Below are 13,703 nucleotides of genomic sequence, written 5' to 3'. Positions count from 1 at the left end.
GCTCCCTCGGGTCGTTAGCGACATCACCCATCGGCCCTATTGCAGGGCCGATGAGGAATGTAGCCGACGATGTCATGATGGAGAATGCATCATGACACGTCCCCCCCTGACGGGCCCGGCATCTGCAAGTGTGCATGCACTTGCCACATGCAGAGTCCCGTCGCCGGCGATATCGCGCTGGGTACATATCAGCTAATGTGTACCCAACTTAACTTGATTCAGTAGTACACGATCTGCAGTGTGTAGCGATGGTAGAACCCTCTAATAGCGATGTTGCGGTGGATGCCTTCTAAGGGATTACATTACCCTGAATCTCAGAAATAAATTCAAATAATAAAAAGAAAGAGAGAATAGAAGAGACGCCTATCTGTAATAACATTCAGAGATTTACGCTAATGTAATCGCAGGTGCATTCTCTCATGGATCGCAGTTGCTAAAATATGCTAATGCCTTCCAAAGCGTAGCCGAGCATGGGGACGCCCACTGCTGCCTTCGCATATCCTTCCGACGATGTACAACAGTGTAAACATCGCTACCATCAACGCACATCGGGCAGTCACGCAGTTTGTAAGTCAAGTCTGACCTGCTGTAAACACTGCTGCTTTCCTGACACGCAGAGAGCTCTCATGCAATGGCTAATTTATGCACGCCCATGTAACAGAGTTTGAAAAGTCAGACACGCCTGCGTTTTTATAACCACCCGGTTACCCCCCTAAAAGCCGTTTGTCACTCACTGCGCAAGTGGTTCCTCTGTACGAGCGTATTCACAATTCAATCGCTGCACGTGCGCAGTGCTGCTCTGGCGCATGCGTATTTGCAAACAATCGCTTGATCTGCGAAAATATCAGCTTTGCATAAATCCCTGAATATGGCCCTATATGCAGTACTGGGATATAAAAGGAATTGGCATATGGGTAACAGCACTTATTCTTCATAGTAACATTTTATTAAATGACCCCCTTTATGTAAATTCTGTATTGCAGCAATTATTTGTACTAGTAATGTTTAAGCACTTTCGTTCTTGCTAAACTAGAATTATTAGATGAAATAAATAGGGTGAGATGTATCAAACCTCTGAGGGAGATAGCATGGAGGTTACCCATAGCAACCAATCAGCTTTTTATAAAATGTGCAAGGGAAATTACATTTAGCAACTGATAGACTGCTATGTGCAAGTTTATCTCTCTTGAAGGATTGATACATCTACCCCATAAAGTGACTGCAACGTACAGTACAGTCTTGCTGAATCATGACATCACCTAGGAAGCCATGCAGAATCTGCACACCACCACCTTCTGCTCTGAGCCTCTCTCCAGTATGTGGATTAGAGAATATTTATATTGCAGTCTCTGTAGGAAATCCTGTCAGCAGTGTGTGGAATCTGGGAGGGGTGAAGGGGTGGGCGGGACAGATATAGATCAGTTCACTACACACAATACAGTGAAGACTCAGAGAACAGCAAACAAGCCCACACAGATCTGTGGCAGAGAGGTGGGTGACTGTATGTCTGGGGGAATACTGGGCGAGTCTGTTGGGCTGCCACGAGTCCTGGCCATTAGAAATAGGTGTGATCACATGTATGTGCTTGCTGCATTCCTGTGTCACTGGACAACAGTGTGCATGAGAAGGGCCCAGGCATAACTACTTGGAAATGTGATTTAGCTGGTGGGAGGGAGTTATCACAGCTTGGGGTGTATCATTATATCAGTGATGGGCAATTGGAGGCCTACCAAGCCGTCACTTGCAGCCCCAAACTCTTTACTGCTTTGTTATCATATTTGTAATAACTTGTGATGCTTATTTAAAAGGCCTGCCGATATGTGATTACAGAGAGGTGTGTCATTCATTGGCTAAAGGTATTAATCTAACTTACTACTGAGGTTAAGAGTAATGTATGTCACTTCTGGAGGTTAGTGTATCAGGTTGCCTGTCACTGATGTATATGAATGTTGTAATATTCAAACAACACACAGTACTGTGGGCTTTACTTGTAGAGCTCATTGTTGTGTAGAAGTAGAAAAGTGTAAGTCATTGCTGGGTAATTGTTAACATAAGGATGGGCAAGTTTCGGTATCCGTATAGAACAATGATTTTCAACTTGAGGCACACTATCCGGCTATGCGATGTGCGTGACCAATAAAAAAAAAACATAAACATTGGCTCCCACATAAAAATATACATACGTATTGGCCTCCACAGGAATAAAACACACTACATTGGCCTCCACAGGAATAAAACTCACTACACTACAACTGCTCTGAGCTGACCACCACGGCACACTTCACAAGCGCTCGTGGCACACTAGTTGAAAAACGCTGCTATAGAAGATAGACAATGAACAGGCCTGTCGACAGCTACAAAAGGTTGACAGAGTAAAAAGGTCCAAAAAAAGAGAAATCACAGATGCACAACTCCAAATTACTAAATATATATATATATGTATTGCAATAAATAAATAAATAGAGGTTTTTAGCATAATCATGACCAAGGTTATGGGCCTACTCACCATATCCAGGTAACCTCTGTAGGGTAGATCACTAACATACTGAGGTTCAAATCCAAAGCACAGGACACCCTCAAACCAGCTCAGCCGAGCAACCCCAGGGCATCGCTCTAAAAAGTAAAAAGGTGAACAGGTTCAAATGGTCTACACACAAATATTCAACAGAAAGAATGTCGACACGTGTTTTTAATGGTTTTTCAACATTTTTAGGGTTAGGCACGTGGTGGAGGTTTAGGGTTAGGCTGCCGGAGGGGACGGTTAGGGTTAGACTAGGGTTAGGCACTAGGGGGACTGTTAAGGTGGGAATCCACTATACAATTTTCTGTCAGACATCTGTCCAATCTGGCTGGTTGGAATGAAAACCTGGTAATGTATGGGAGCAAATGACAGTCGATCATATGGTTTTAAACACTGAAAAATGGACAAAAAATTTTTTCTAATTGGTTACATTTGTGTGTTTTTAACCAATTTGTCTGAATTACCATTTTTGGCTATATTCCAGTGTTTGTGAACAAATGGACGATTGCCGTTTGCGCCCATACATTACCAGGTTTTCATTCCAACCAGCCAGATTGGACAGATATCTGACAGATAATTGTATAGTGGATGCCCAGCTTTAGGCACAAATGTTGCAACGCATTAAAAAAAAAAAAAAAAAAAATGTGTAATTTAACCCTAATCCTCACACTAGGATTAGGGTTAAATTACACATTATTTTTTTTTTTCAAAATGCATTGTAACATTTGTTTGTCGACCCTTTGAAACTGGTCATCGTTTACATTATCGACATTTTGTCAGTCGACCTTTTGACACTGTCGACATATTGCATGTCAACCATTTGGTGGCGACCTATTGACTGTCATATGAAGTTGTCAGTGGCTATTTCAATGGCATAAATCTAACAATAAACAAGTTTATTTGATGATTGTAAAACCGATATGTATACAATGTTATCAAATAGGTTTTGTGTTTAGATAACAAATCACAGCTTTATTTGCATTGTCTGAAGTTTAATCAGCATGCAATAACATGGCAAGGAGTCTTCATACAGTGTAGGGGTGAGAGCTTATCAACCACTGTATTAAATCACAATTAAAACTCAAGAGATGTAGCAGAGACGGGTTGGGTATGAAATCCCGGCTGTCGGAATGCCGCTGGTCAGAATACCGACAGCCGCATGCCGACAGCCAGAATCCTGACACCCATAGGGAAGATAGGTAATGCCAACTAGCAGAGACATACAGCAAAAAGTATATGGGGAAAAGGCGACCTAAAAATAACTACCACACTTCAGGCAGACGTGGGAGGGGGCCCAGCCTATTAATCCTCACAGTTACACGTTATTTCCGAATGCTGGGATTACTTAATACAGGCTAATTCTATAAAGTGGAGAAATAGTGACTCAATGCTGTTTAATTGACCGTTATCTCGACATGGTGCCATATTATTGCATGACATAGATCGCTATTGCTTTGCAAACATGCTGCAATATCACATGAGTGCCAGGGTGTATTATGATTCATTTACTCCACAGTGCAGTCTGTGAACAGTCCATAATTTGGGAACAGAAAATAAGATACACATGAGAAGATATGTTACTCTCTTATTATTATGGAAATACTCTACTATTGATCCTGATAATTCAAGTGCCTAGGTCTGTATTGCTGTTTAGTAACCATTTTGGGGCGATTCAATTGTTTTCAGCCGTGAGTAATGGGTGCCCGATGGCGCAATACAGTTGTTGCTCCATTCGGGTGGACACATCCCTGTTTGCACCCTCCTGAGGTGGCGAGCAGAAATGTGCGAATAGTCCAGGTTTTGGGCCCACTAACTAGGACTTTAGACGGATTTAGCCGTTTTACGTGGCGAAACCCGATTTATTTGGGCGTGACAGGTTTGAAAAGGCATAGGCGCCCACAATTGAAAATCGCCCCCTTATCTCCCACCGCTTTTTACGGGAGATCGAGTGCGATAAAAAAAATTGAATTGCCCCCTTTGGGGGAGATTAATCATACTATACATTGGAAAGTGATAAAGGGGGAGACGTATCAGGCCTTGTAGAGCGATAAAGGGGTCTTTTCATGTAGCAGTGAACAGCCCTTTTATCAGTCATAACGGGGTTTCACTGCTTCACCCTATTCAGAGAAGGAGAAATCTCAGATATATGGAGAGCAATTCTGGTTGCTATGGGCAATTTCTCCACTATCTCTTGAAGCCCCTCCCAACTTCTCAGGAAGGCTGTGGTGTGATATTCCTGTCTGCTAGGCAGAAGTGACCTCAGCAGCTGGTTGGACAGTAACCGCAGCCATCCACAGGGGTGCTTCATTCATACACCGGCACTAGCACACCTGTCATAATGTTGTGGGCGACTTTTACATACACATTTGTGAATGTTTTGTATTGGAATAACATGTAATGAATGTTGAGTGGCTTGGTGCAACATATTTCCCATATCCACTTCCTGCATTCTGCAACTTTGCCTTCCACCTGCTCCTGCATTTCGCTCAGTGTTTGTAAGAATAAGATGATTATGGCGTAGGAGTGTAATGCCTCAGGGCAGGCTTGTAAGTAACCAGTTTAGTCACATGTCAGATTCTAATGCTGTAGAATTCACATCTGCAAGTGAGATGGCGTTACGTTAGTCATGTACGGTAAGTGTTTGCTGTTATTGAGCGTCAAACAAATTCTTGTTTGGATATAATTTTTTTTATTTTATTACAAGAATGCAATCAGATAGGTGAAGGATTATCTATTTTTCTACTTCAGGGTCCATAGGGTATCCACAGGATACCTTGGGGTATAGGTGTGACGTCAGTCGCAGGGCACCAAAGAGTTAAGCTTTCAGCCTCCCAGGATGCACTAGGTCCCCCTCCTATACCCCGCCCCCGGGCCAAGGCACCTCAGTTTAGTTTGGTGCCCGGCCGGAGTCGGGTGCACCTGTTGGAGTGGGGGCTAGAAGAGCCCCTGAAGCTTATTCTTCATGCAGCTGTGGCTGCACAACTGGATGAACAGCATGGACAGTCAGTCCTGACGTCCATGCTGTCTTCCCTACACCCCGCCGGTACCAGAACGCCGGTACTGATCCGGGGATGCTGGTGGGCGTCTGGGGTCACAGCTAGCGGTGACCCCAGATGCTCCGGACCATGGCCGGATTCAAGGGGGACAGAAGTAAGCAGCGGGGTCCCGCGGTGGGTCCCCGCTGATCACATGGTCCTAAGTCCCCAGGCAGGGGGCTCCCTGGGGACTGGCTGCAGCGTGGAGCCAGGCGACCAACCTGCGCTTCCACTACCCCCTGGGACAGCGGACCGCAGCAGAGCGGTAGCGCTGCGGCGTCCCAGGGGTTAAATGCATGCCAGGGGAGCGCGCCTTCCCTGTCTCACAGCCGGCGCCTCCCCCGCTGCACACAGCCCTCTCTGCATGCTGCCGACTGGTCCTGTGGCAGCGCTCCTCCCCCAGGCCAGCCTCCTCTCTGCTCCTCGGCGGCCATCTTCTCCAGAACGCATGGTGAACGCTGCTGGAAGCGCTGGACGGAAGCATCGTGGTCTGGGTCCCCCCGCATACCTCTCCTCCGCTGTGGTCAGGTCTGTGTATGCAGCGCTGTGTCCTACCAGGCCCTGTGTCTGTGTAGTTGAGTGATCAGCGCTGTTAGTGCAGGAATTGTTATTTTTCTGCATTGTATGTGACTGTGCTAGCGCTGCTGCCTGTAATCTTTTCTTCTCTAAACTGTCAGCTTTATTACTGTCCCTGTTCTTTCTGCTAAAGCCCTTGCGGTGCGGTGCTGCAGGGTGGTCTCTCGCCTATTTAATACTTAATTGGTGAGAGAGGTCACATACGTGGTGCCATCATGTCTGAAAGTGATTTTCCCCTCCGGCTACAGTGTACCACGTGCAAAGTACCGTTAGCGGAGGGGGAGGGTAGCGCGGAGGGCCTTTGCCGGCAGTGTTTGTCCATGGCGCGGCCTATTACGGTTACAGCACCGGTACAGGAGCCGCCCTGGGCTTGTTTCGCTCAGGCGTTAACAGCTTTAGTGGGCCAGTTAGCTCCGCAGCCCGCGTTTACTCCGATGGGTTTGTCCCAGCAGTCTGTGGTGTCGTCACCCATGCAGGGGTTCCCACGACAATTGGTGGTACCCCACAGTCTCCCTATTTCCCCGCTCCCGGGTTCTCAGGAGCCAGCGTGGGTTAACTCCCTGACGAGTTCTGTACAGCACTTGTCGGATGTGTTGCAAGGGGAGTCTGTGATGCGGTCTCATAAAAGGCCGGTGGCGTCTCTGTCCGCTCCTTATGAGGATGACGAAGGGACGTCTGATGATGGGGAGATTCTAGATCCTTACGATCAGGAACCTCTCCATACTAAGGACGCTGATGCTAAGTCCAAAGTATATATTCCTGGACTTATTCGGGCGGTCCGCACAGCCTTGGTGATTGAGGACGAAGTTCCCCCAGCGGCTAAATCTAAGTATGCCTTTTTCAAAGATGTGAAGGGCGATGCCACAGTCTTTCCTCTTTCGGGTCAGTTGGTGGACCATTTAGAGGAGGCGTGGAAACAACCTGGCAAAAGATACCAGCTGCAGAGACGCCTGGCGGTGGCTTATCCGTTCGCGGATAATTATTTTGCTAAGTGGGAATCCCCTCCACAGGTGGATTCTCACGTGACCCGTCTTGTCCGTAGTGCCACATTGCCGATGCCATCCATGTCCTCCCTTAAGGATGCTACGGACCGCAAGGTAGAAATCTGCCTGAAGTCCGCTTATTCCCTTGCAGGGGGGGCAGCACGGCCGGCTATGGCCATTTGCTGGGTTGCCAGAGCGATGGAGCGCTGGGCGGATTCATTAGAGGCTTCTTTTGAATCCGACTGTCCGGCCGATCAGGCGGAGTTGATTGGCAATCTCCGTGATTCGGCCACCTACATCAACGAGGCGGCTCTAGACATTAGTACTCTGGTGTCTAGAATTTCTTCAGCAGCGGTAGCTGCTCGTCGCACCTTGTGGCTGCGATCCTGGAAGGCGGACGCAGATTCCAAGAAAGGTCTGGAAGCGTTGCCGTTTACCGGAGAAGTTCTCTTCGGTCCGGATCTGGATAAGATTGTGGCCACGCTGGCGGCAGCCAAATCTGCCTGTCTCCCGTCGGCCGCTGCTCCTTCTGGTTCGGGACCATCGTCCTTTCGGTCATCTAGGGCCCAGGGCAGGCCCAAACCACAGTCGTTTCCTCGACAGGCTGGCCCTAAGAAATCGGTCAAGCCCCGGAAGCAGGCATGGAGTACCAGACGTCCGGCCCCCAAGCCAGATGACAAGCCTGCGGCCTGACGGTCCGGGCCTCCCTTTGGGGGATCCCAGGGTGGGAGGCCGCCTGCTACAGTTCGCCCAGTGTTGGTCGACCACTACGACAGACACTTGGGTTCTGGAGGTGGTTTCCCACGGATACGCCCTCTCCTTCCGGCACAGACCCCCGGCTCGCTTCTTCACCACGGGTCTCCCATCAGACCGGAACAAGGCTACGGAGCTGCGGAAGGTATTGCACACTATGCTCCAGGCTGGAGTTATAGTGGCGGTTCCATTCTCCCAGAGGGGCCAGGGTTTCTATTCAAATCTATTTTTGGTACAGAAACCCAATGGGTCATATCGTCCGATTCTCAACCTCAAAGCACTCAACAAGTCTTTGCGGGTCCCGAAGTTTCGGATGGAGACCCTACGGTCCATCATTCTGGCGCTGGAACCTGGGGACTACTTGGTGTCATTGGACATACAGGACGCTTACCTGCATGTCCCTATTCTTTGGCGCCATCAACAGTTCCTCAGGTTTGCAATCAGCAGCGACCACTTCCAGTTTCGGGCGTTACCTTTTGGCCTGGCAACAGCACCACGTGTTTTCACCAAGGTGATGCCGGTCATGGCGGCTTCTCTGCGGCTGCAGGGAGTCCGCATGTTGCCGTATTTGGACGACCTGTTATTGGTGGCAGGATCTCCAGAGCTCCTGTTACGCCACTTGGACCTGACCATTGCACTGCTGCAACGGCACGGCTGGCTAATCAACTGGCAGAAGTCCACTCTAATCCCGTCTCGGAGGATTCTGCATCTTGGAGCCTTATTGGACTCGGGACAGCAAAGGATCTTCGTGACGGAGGACAAGATCTCTGCTTTACAGTCAAGGGTGCGCAGTTGTCTGCACAGCCGCCGGGTGTCCTTACACTCGGCGATGAGGTTACTGGGCTCCATGGTGTCGGTGTTCGACATGGTGGAATACGCCCAGTTTCACTCCAGACCTCTGCAGCACCTGATCCTGTCCAAGTGGAACGGGCTGACTCAGTCTCTGAAGTCCCAGACGATTGTGCTCACCCAGGAGGTTCGCCTGTCCCTTACGTGGTGGTTACAGACGACCCACCTCAACAAGGGACGTCCGTTCTGGGTTCCAAATTGGGTCCTGTTGACAACGGACGCCAGTCTTCGGGGCTGGGGAGCAGTTTCGGGTCCACACTTGTTCCAGGGCAGGTGGACGCCGACAGAAGCGGAGCTTCCAATAAATATCTTGGAACTCCGTGCGGTCTTCAATGCTCTCCAGCAGGCACAGCGGTTTTTCCAGGGTCGCCCGGTGCAGGTCCAGTCGGACAACGCTACCACCGTGGCCTACATAAACAGGCAAGGAGGAACTCGCAGTCGGGCGGCTCTCGTAGAGGTCTCTCGGATCCTGGTTTGGGCGGAGCGCAATCTTCCGGCCATATCAGCGGTCTTCATCCCGGGAGTGCTCAATTGGGAGGCGGACTTTCTAAGTCGCCAGGACGTTCATCCGGGGGAATGGTCCCTGCACCCGGACGTTTTTCAACTACTGGTGGACAGGTGGGGTCTTCCAGAAATCGACCTCATGGCGTCCCGGCACAACAACAAGTTGCCGGTGTACGGGTCTCGCACAAGAGACGAAGGGGCGTCTCTGGTGGATGCTCTGTCCGTCCGGTGGACGTTCCGGTTCGCATACCTGTTCCCTCCGGTCTCCCTTCTTCCACGGGTAATCCGGAAATTCAAACAGGAAGGAGGGACGCTCCTGTTGATAGCTCCCGCGTGGCCCAGACGGCACTGGTTCTCAGACCTTCAGGGTCTGTCCGTGGACATTCCTCTGCGGTTGCCGCTACGACCGGACCTTCTGTCTCAGGGTCCTTGCCTTCACCCGGACCTGACTCGGCTGTCTTTGACGGCGTGGCTGTTGAGACGGCCATGCTGAGGTCCCGGGGGTTTTCCAGCTCTGTGGTGCGTACCATGTTACGAGCTCGGAAACCGTCTTCCGCGAGGATATACCATCGCGTGTGGCATACGTTCTTCCAGTGGTGTCGACCGAGAGGTTATGCACCGCGGGAGTTTCGTCTGTCTCGGATTCTCGCCTTCCTGCAAGCGGGACTAGATCATGGGCTTCGCCTTGCTTCTTTGAAGGTACAGGTTTCGGCCCTATCTGTCTGGTTTCACCGTAGGATTGCTACAATCCCGGATGTGCGCACCTTTATGCAGGGTGTTCTCCGCATTCAGCCGCCCTTTGTTCCACCTGTGGCGCCTTGGGATTTGGCTGTGGTCCTGAGGGCTCTCCAAGGACCGCCGTTTGAACCACTGGGCTCAGTGGATCTTAAATGGCTAACAGCTAAGACTGTTTTCCTTCTGGCCATTGCTTCGGCCAGACGTGTTTCTGAGTTAGGGGCTCTTTCTTGTAGACCCCCTTTCTTGGTTTTTTATGGGAACAGGGCAGTGCTCCGCACTCGGCCCGAGTTTCTTCCCAAAGTTGTTTCCCAGTTTCATATTAACGAGGAAATAGTTGTTCCGGCCTTTAACTCACCGGGTCTTTCCGTGGGTGAGGCCTCTTTGGATGTTGTGCGGGCCTTAAGGACTAATGTTGACCGCACTTCTTCGTTTAGGAAGTCGGACGCTTTGTTTGTCCTCTTTGGCTTCCGTAAAAAGGGTTGGCCTGCTTCAAAGCAAACTTTGGCAGCCTGGATCCGTATGGCTATTTCTGAAGCTTATCTTCATGAAGGCCTACCGGTCCCTCCTTCTCTGAAGGCTCATTCCACTAGGTCTGTGGGTCCTTCGTGGGCAGCTCGACGTGGTGCCTCGGCAGTTCAGATCTGCAAGGCTGCTACGTGGTCTTCTGTCCATACCATCGTGAGGTATTAAAGGTTTGACACCTTCGCCTCTCAGGATGCTTCCTTCTGGCGGCGGATTCTCCTTTCTGCACAGGAGCGTCCCCACCCTTAAAGGATACTGCTTTGGGACATCCCCAAGGTATCCTGTGGATACCCTATGGACCCTGAAGTAGAAAATATGAGATATGGTAAGAACTTACCCTTGTTATCTCTATTTCTACGAAGTCCATAGGGTTCCACAGGACTCCCGCCCTGTCGCACCTGTGCTGCAGATGGGCTTTGCTCTGGTCACCGGTTTTCCGTCTCCCTCTGGTGAGAATGTGATTCTTGTATGTGTCCAGATCTTTGTTCTCTCTCTTCCTTCTCCTCCTCCGGCCTATGGCTTGGTAACTAACTGAGGTGCCTTGGCCCGGGGGCGGGGTATAGGAGGGGGACCTAGTGCATCCTGGGAGGCTGAAAGCTTAACTCTTTGGTGCCCTGCGACTGACGTCACACCTATACCCCAAGGTATCCTGTGGAACCCTATGGACTTCGTAGAAATAGAGATAACAAGGGTAAGTTCTTACCATATCTCATATTATAAGTACATTTTATTTTTAGCTTATTATTCTACAACTTTTCAGAGAAATGTGGATATAACATATTTCCAAATATCCTTAAATTTCTGTTTATTCATGAACAGATGTGTCCTCATACAGCCATATGTCGCGAGATGCATTACGCTGCTTAGACACTTCGCCGTGGGAAGCAATTTCCGTATTTTAGTACTTTTCCTGAGCTTTTGGGATTAGTTTTCTTTGTTGCACAGGTTTTGGTATAAAGTCGCAGATTAAACATAATGATGCGTGGCGCAAGGCATGGCGAAGGTCGCACGTGTCGGGCCTCTGCCTTTTGTCTCTTTACTCAGATTAGCGACTGAGAAGCTACTCAAGCTGAAATGCCAGCGTCAGTATTCAGGGTACCCATGCATTGTTATTTTGTCACATTAGGGATGCAAGTAAGATGCATATTTTATGAAAAAGTCTCTGGCGGGACGCTTGGCATAGCTCAGTCACAAAGTCCATGGTACGCCCAACGGGGCTATTTGGCACGATTGGAGGACAGGTGGATGTGGACACATCTGTACCTGATTGGCCAACACAGCAGGTAAGAAGCAGTCTGCCTACTTCTGCCCAGGGCCGGTGCAAGGTTTCTCGGTACTCTAGGCAAAGCTTCAGCCTACTGCCCCCAATTACCACCAATACACACTTCCCAGCCCCTCAGATGAAAGTCTTATAAGTTCCACAGTCGCCGCCTGCATTAAATAGAACAAAGCTGTCTCTTTCAGAGTCATCCTTAATTTTGCGGTAAGCATACTCCATGGCACACCCTAGTACTTCAGTCAATTTGATTTAGCCATCTGTGCTCAACCATGGATATCCTTGAAACCTGGAATGTTAGGGTGCCTTGAGGACCAAGTGTGGGAACCTCTGAGTTATTACAATCTAGGAAAGTGACTGCTTCCTTTTACAATAAAGCTCTTATTGCATTATTCATTGTGGAGAGTTTAATTTATTCACAGTTTGTGCACACATAATGCACAGAGTCTTATACCTCTTTTCCACCAAAAACCCAGGTCCGACCTGGGTTTTTGGACATGGTTCCAACCCTGGTCAGACCCAGGTCAGACCTATTTATACTTCTTTTACACCAGAGCAAAAACCTGGGTTTTTGCTGGGTCTACCTGGGTTACTCCCAGGTCAGCCCTGTTCACACTGAACTCAGGTCTGCCCTGCTAAACCTGTGAGGTCATAAAAAGTGGGAGGTGAATGCTCCACAACCACCAATCCGCTCATTTTAGGCATGACCCAGGTCAGATAACCCGGGTTGCACCGTTTACACTGCACCATTACCTGGGTCCATCCTGGGTCCAACCCTGGTAGCTACCTGGGTTGGATTGCTGGGTCACTTGACCTGGGTTATTTTTCAGGGACCCTTTTACACTGAGCTGCGACCCGGGTAGACCCAGCAAAAACCCAGGTTTTTGCTCTGGTGTAAAAGGGGTATTAAAGAGAACGCTGATACCCATTTCAGACAGAAATGTCCCTAAAACCTGGCTTTTACAGAGCATTTGAGTTCTGGGTCGTTTTGCCAGTCCTAGCCTGAAACCCCCTCCCCCTCCCTTTCACACAGAAAAGCAAATTACCGGTTCAAGTATTTGTACTTGGTATTTTGCTAGTCAAAATGGGTATTTCTTCTGTGTGAGAGAGTCAACCCGGGTTGACATTGCTGGGAATTTTGACCTGGGTTGACCCTTTCACACAGAAAAAGGACCTGTGTTGATCAGCAAATTACCGGGTAGAAATACTTGAACCGGTAATTTGCTTTTCTGTGTGAAAGGGGGGGTAAGGCTTAGACCAGCAAAGCGACCCAGGACTCAAATGCTGGGTAAAAGCCGGGTTTTAGTGACATTTCTGTCTGAAAGGGGTATCAACGTTCTCTTTAAAACTCTGGTAATAGGTTATCTTTTCGAAATGGGTATTAGGCATTCACATCAGTCCCTGTCACAGTGGAGCTAACAATCTGTATTTCATACCACATGCACGCACACTATGGCAGAGGTTCCCAAGCTCTGACCTCAAGGCACCCTAACGGTCCAGGTTTTAATGATATCCATGGTTGAGCACAGTTGGTTAAATCGAAAGACTGAAGTACTAATTAAGTCACTTGTGCCCAAGCATGGTTATCCTTAAAACCTGGACTGTTATGCTGGGTACACACTAAACAATGTGTACCCAGCACGATCTCGTTTGCGACGTGACCCGGCGGGGGTCCCAGCATCGGCAAGTGCATACACAATTTGTGATGTTGGGAGCGACGGCGGGGGCCATGCTGCATTCGGCAACATGGCCCCTGCTGACGATATTGCCAATCGGACCTAGCATCATCAGCGACACAGCCGGTACACACTGGCCGATGTGAACGATATGTCGTCCGATCTGCCATATTGTCTAGTGTATACCCGGCTTTAGGGTGTCTTGAGGACTGTTAGGGAACCTCTGCAGTAGGGTGAAGTTTTGTCAGATGCTAATTAACCTACAGTAAC

General features: G+C 49.2%; 1 protein-coding gene across 2 annotated transcripts in view; it reads left to right on the top strand.

The window, feature by feature from the left end:
- Positions 1 to 1,411: 1,411 nt before the first annotated feature.
- Positions 1,412 to 13,703, top strand: part of CPNE3 (copine 3) — a 76,568-nt gene continuing 64,276 nt past the window's right edge. The window contains exon 1 of one of the 2 annotated variants that reach the window (XM_088471396.1): positions 1,412 to 1,491. The gene's annotated coding sequence lies outside the window, so the exon portion shown is untranslated. Of the gene's footprint in view, positions 1,492 to 11,662; positions 11,765 to 13,703 lie in introns of those variants that run through there. The other variant, XM_088471397.1, reaches the window with a different exon arrangement.

Source organism: Taudactylus pleione, unplaced genomic scaffold (assembly GCF_031769625.1).
Source record: "Taudactylus pleione unplaced genomic scaffold, aTauple2 ptg000114l, whole genome shotgun sequence".
NCBI lineage: Eukaryota > Metazoa > Chordata > Amphibia > Anura > Myobatrachidae > Taudactylus > Taudactylus pleione.
Note: the sequence above shows the minus strand (reverse complement) of the source record. Positions and strands in the feature narration are given on the sequence as shown.